Source organism: Ochotona princeps, chromosome 17, assembly GCF_030435755.1.
Source record: "Ochotona princeps isolate mOchPri1 chromosome 17, mOchPri1.hap1, whole genome shotgun sequence".
Classification (NCBI taxonomy): Eukaryota; Metazoa; Chordata; class Mammalia; order Lagomorpha; family Ochotonidae; genus Ochotona; species Ochotona princeps.
In genome coordinates, this window is record NC_080848.1 from 51,321,099 (window position 1) to 51,325,766 (window position 4,668).

The following is a 4,668-nucleotide window of genomic DNA, read 5'->3' on the forward strand; positions in this document are numbered from 1 at the left end:
GTCTTTGCAAAGGTTTCTTAATGTTTAGCTTCTGGAGCCTGCAGAGGAAAGAGCCTTGTGTTTTCCAGTAACCAGCTCTCCCTTGGCGAGGCAGAGGATTGGACTGGGGCAGGCAGAAAGCCTGCCCTTCCTGGTTAGATCAGGGAGCTAGCAGCACTCCAGACATCCTGGGCAAGGGGTCGGTGCTGGCATGGTCTGTATCAGGCTTCCGTGGCTCCCTGGACAAGCCAATCTTTACTATAATCTCAGCAGCAATTCTGCATCTCTCCCAGCATAACGCTTAGCACTCTCACCAGGTCAGCTTTAATAATATTCCCCCCCCTCTTGATTATCAGAGTAATTAAAGCTCCTTGCAATAATAAAGCAAAACATGGAAAAAGCAAAGAGATCACATTGCACCATAAAGGCCTTGGCTCTGAACATTTCCCTAGCACACTTAGGCATATGCAAATGGCCCTCCCTCCACATCTGTGAGCTCCACATCCTCCCAATTCAAACAACTTCTCATCATGGATACCAGGAAAAGCAATTGTGTCTGAACAGACTTTGTCTTCTTGTGGTTACTCCCTAAGCAATTAAGTATAACAACTATTTGCATTGTGTTTCCACCGTACCACCAGGCAATATGTGAGTTGTTCAGAGGTAGTTTAAACTCTAGGAGACAGTGTGTGGAGGTTCTATGCAAAGACCTCATTATTTTATAGGAAGGATTAGAGTAGCAGTGGATCTGGGTGTCCTCAATAAGTTCTGAGGTCAATCTCCCTCGGATACAAAGGGTCAGCTATCTCATTTTTAAAACTGGAGCTGATCACACTATCCACCCTCTTCTGTGACTACTGCATGATTAATTCTAGTAATCTGTCTATGAAATTGTTTGCCCGGAATGATGAACTTGTGACTGTTGCTGAAGGACTTTATTATTATAGTAATATAGGGGAAACCAATGCGGAGAAAAGGAAATGGGGAGGGTGGAAGGGAAACCCCTAAACCTGTAGAGCTGTATCATAAAAAATTAAAATTAAAAAATAAAAAAAGAAATGATCTGCCACTCCCAGTGAGAAGTGACTTTGAGGTGGGCCACCCACTGCTTGTGGGGCAGAACATTGCACCCTTGGCAGCCATCCCATCAATGTTAGCTGGCCAGATGGTGAGTCAGGTGGGATTGTTTGAGTCACAAGCAACTCAATAAAAATCCCCAGTCCTAACTAGCCCAAGGAACATAATAGTCTTTAAAAAAAAAAGTTCAGATGTTCAGAGTATAAGTTGCCCTCGATATCCATTGGAATATTGGCCCCAGGAACTCGCACCCCCAACCCACCAAGATTAGCAGAATCTTAAGATGTCAAGCTCTTCCCATCCTTGTAGGGAACCTAGGCACGTTCTCCCACACATATGCAAGCACTTCTGCACACCTTCTAAGGCCTCGTGCCATGCAAACACCAACTGTTACGCTGCATTGTGTAGGCAATGATGAGAAAACACTGCATACATGTTCAGTACAGAAGCAGTACAGACACACTTCTGCCTTTCTAACACATGCCACTCTTGCCCCGTTTTCTTTGTTTCTTGAACTTCTAGAGTCTTTTCCCTTCATTGCAACCCAAGGGCTCATTAGATAGAGCATCTGAATTCATCCAGCCCAGTGTCAATGCAATGAACAAAGCCGTTAGATTACTGGAGCTAGATACTGTCCTCTCTGTCTCAGTTCATCAGCAATAACTGCTTAACCTAACCAGGGTTTCCCCGCTAGGAGTTAAGTCAACATTTAGTTGAGTGTAGGCCTGGAAGCGTGCATTTTCTGAATACTTTACACAAAACCCACTGGCCTAATGCCTTCAATCCCTGAGGGCACTACCACTTTCACATCTCCATTTTTATGAAGTAAGAAATCAAAATGGGGGTGGCCACTTAGCCTAGGTCTTAAGTGCCCAAATCCAGTAACAGAGTGCCTAGGTCTCCCCTGGTCCTGGCTCCTTGCCCTATCCTAGGTTTCTGCCATTGCAGACCCTGGGAAGAAACTGATGCTGGCTCAGGCAGCTGAGTTCTTGCCACTCATGTGGGAGACCTGAACTAACTCAGCATAGAAGCATATTCTCTCTCTCTCTCTCTCTCTCTCTCTCTCTCTCTCTCTCCCCCCCCCCGCATCTGTTTTAAGATAGATTATTTTGAAAAACAAAAACAGTGTGAGGTGCAGCTGAAAGTGAGCCCCTTGCCTACAGTTCCAGAATCTGAAACTCAGTTATTATGTAGAGATCACACTTTCCAATATAGCCGAAGTTTGCTAGATCTCTTTCATCAAGAATCTTTTTAAAAATGTATTTTTATTCATTTGAAAGGAGTCACTGAGAGAGAGAGAGAGAGAGAGAGAGAGAGAGAGAGAGAGAGAGAGCTCTTTCGTCTCCTGTTTCACTCCCCAAATGGCCACAATGCCAGGGTTAACCCAGGAGCCAGGAACTCCATCTGGGTCCCCCATGTGGGTGCAGGAGCCCAAAAACTTGAAGCATCTTCCACTGCCTTCCCAGGCACAATAACAAGCAGCTGGCCAGGGAGTCGATTAGCTGGGATTCAAACTGGTATTCTAATATGGGCGTTCAGTGTCACAGCTTACCCCACTGAGCCACATCACAAGTCCCTGGTACAAGGGACCTTGCATACAAATACCAAGCTGGGGTGAAACTGCACTGAATGGCATGGAGCCCTTGGGACCACAGCACCTATGCCTTTCCACCTGCTGCTCCCTATGCACACAGCCCTAAGGAGCCACAGAATCTTTCCTTCTGTCCCACGGGGTGTGTGGTTAGAAATTCGCTGGAAGGGGAGCTGAGCATCTGGTTAGGGGCTGCTGGGGTGCAGGTGGGAGGACACTGTCCCCAAGTTGGCTCTGGGACCTTGGTGAGTCACCTCACCTCTCAGACTTCAGGTTGTCTCCAGGGAAGGGGAGGGAAGGGAAGGGAAGGGGAGGGGAGGGGAGGGGAGGGGAGGGGAGGGGAGGGAAGGGAAGGGAAGGGAAGGGAAGGGAAGGGAGGGGAGGGGAGGGGAGGGAAGGGAAGGGAAGGGAAGGGAAGGGAAGGGAAGGGAAGGGAAGGGAAGGGAAGGGAAGGGAAGGGAAGGGAAGGGAAGGGAAGGGAAGGGAAGGGAAGGGAAGGGATAGCCAAAAAGCAGTCCTTTCGCTGTGCCCAGCTCCTAGCTCACCAACTAGCTACAGAAGGCAAGTACAGGAAGACTACACCATCCGCTCTCTCCAGGTGTACATGTGTGCACTTCCCAGTGCCTCTCTCTCTTTTTTGATCAGGTTATTTGAACTTTATCAAACAAAGCCGCTGTTTTCTCAGCCAAGTAGGCACTCGATATTTGTTGTGTGATTGCAGCCACTTACAACCTCTGTTCTGGTAAAGGAAACCTGCTTCTTTGCATCAACTGCGACATCTTACAAACACACTTAAAAGGAACATAACTCAATTTGTTAAAAGAGCTATAGAGTCGTTTGTCCCCACAAGAGATCAAAGGCCTTGTGTTCTGTGGGTGGCACATGAGGCCACATCTGTTTGTCTGCAGAGATAAGAAGGATCAGTGTTTGAGCGGAACTCATCTCAGAGCTTGTCCGGCAGACTTCTGATGAATGTGTTTTAATCACCTCTATTCCAACACACAGTCCCATTGTCTTGAAGTCCCATGGCCTTGTGCTCTGGGTATGCTCTGGGCAGAGCTTTATCTCAAGGCGATGCACCTCTGATCAGGCAGAAACCTGTGATCAAGAACCAGTCCACACAGGAGCTTTGGCAGAAGAACAAATACTGACCAGGGAATAGGGGAGCAACTTCTGGGTCATGTGGCATGCTGGCTCCCAGGGTGGAAAAGCATCTGCCCCAGGGAGTACATTTTCCACCCATGATCCAAGCTAAGACCACACTCAGAGTTGCCACCTCGGCTCCTATCCTTTTTTCTCAAAAAAGGATGTTATTGTGGTTGTGGTAGTCACACATGGTGGATGCTGGGTGCATTTTCTAGGACAGCCACAGAGTAGGGAATGTTTTCACTCATTCATCCATCTGCCAATCTCTTACTTTATCTGTTTGTTATTTGAGGGAGGGAGGGAGGGAGGGAGGGGAGACGACAGGACGGGAGAGGAGGGAAGAGTGGAAGGAAGGGATGGGAGGAAAGAAATAGGGAAGGGAGGAGAGAGGAGGGAGGGGAGGGAGGGGGAAAGGAGGCAAGAGAAGGAAGGCAGGGATGGAGGGAAGGAGAGGGTGAGGTAAGAAGGGAAGGAGGGAGAAAGGAGGGAAGAAAGAGGAAGAAAAAAGGAAGGAAGAAAAGAGAGAAGGAAAGGGAAGGAAGAAGGAAGGAAGAAGGAGGGTGGATGGATTTGGCTTTGGACACAGAGAGGCAGGTTGCTAGGACAGCCAAGAGAGGGCTGAGTTCAACATGTGATTGGGCAGATGAGGAGGATCTGACAAGAGCAGCAGGTAAGGGGGCAGGGAGTACCATCCTCATGGCTGGGAGAAGCAAGTGCACTCCCGCCCCTCCTCCCCTCCCCAGGGAGGACCTGGTCACCTGCACCCAAGGCCACGGGTCAACGCAGTAACAGGAGACGAAGGCTGTGATAGGACGCAACGCACCATGACACACACCGACGTGATGCCAACTCCACCAGGGAAATGTCAACACCTC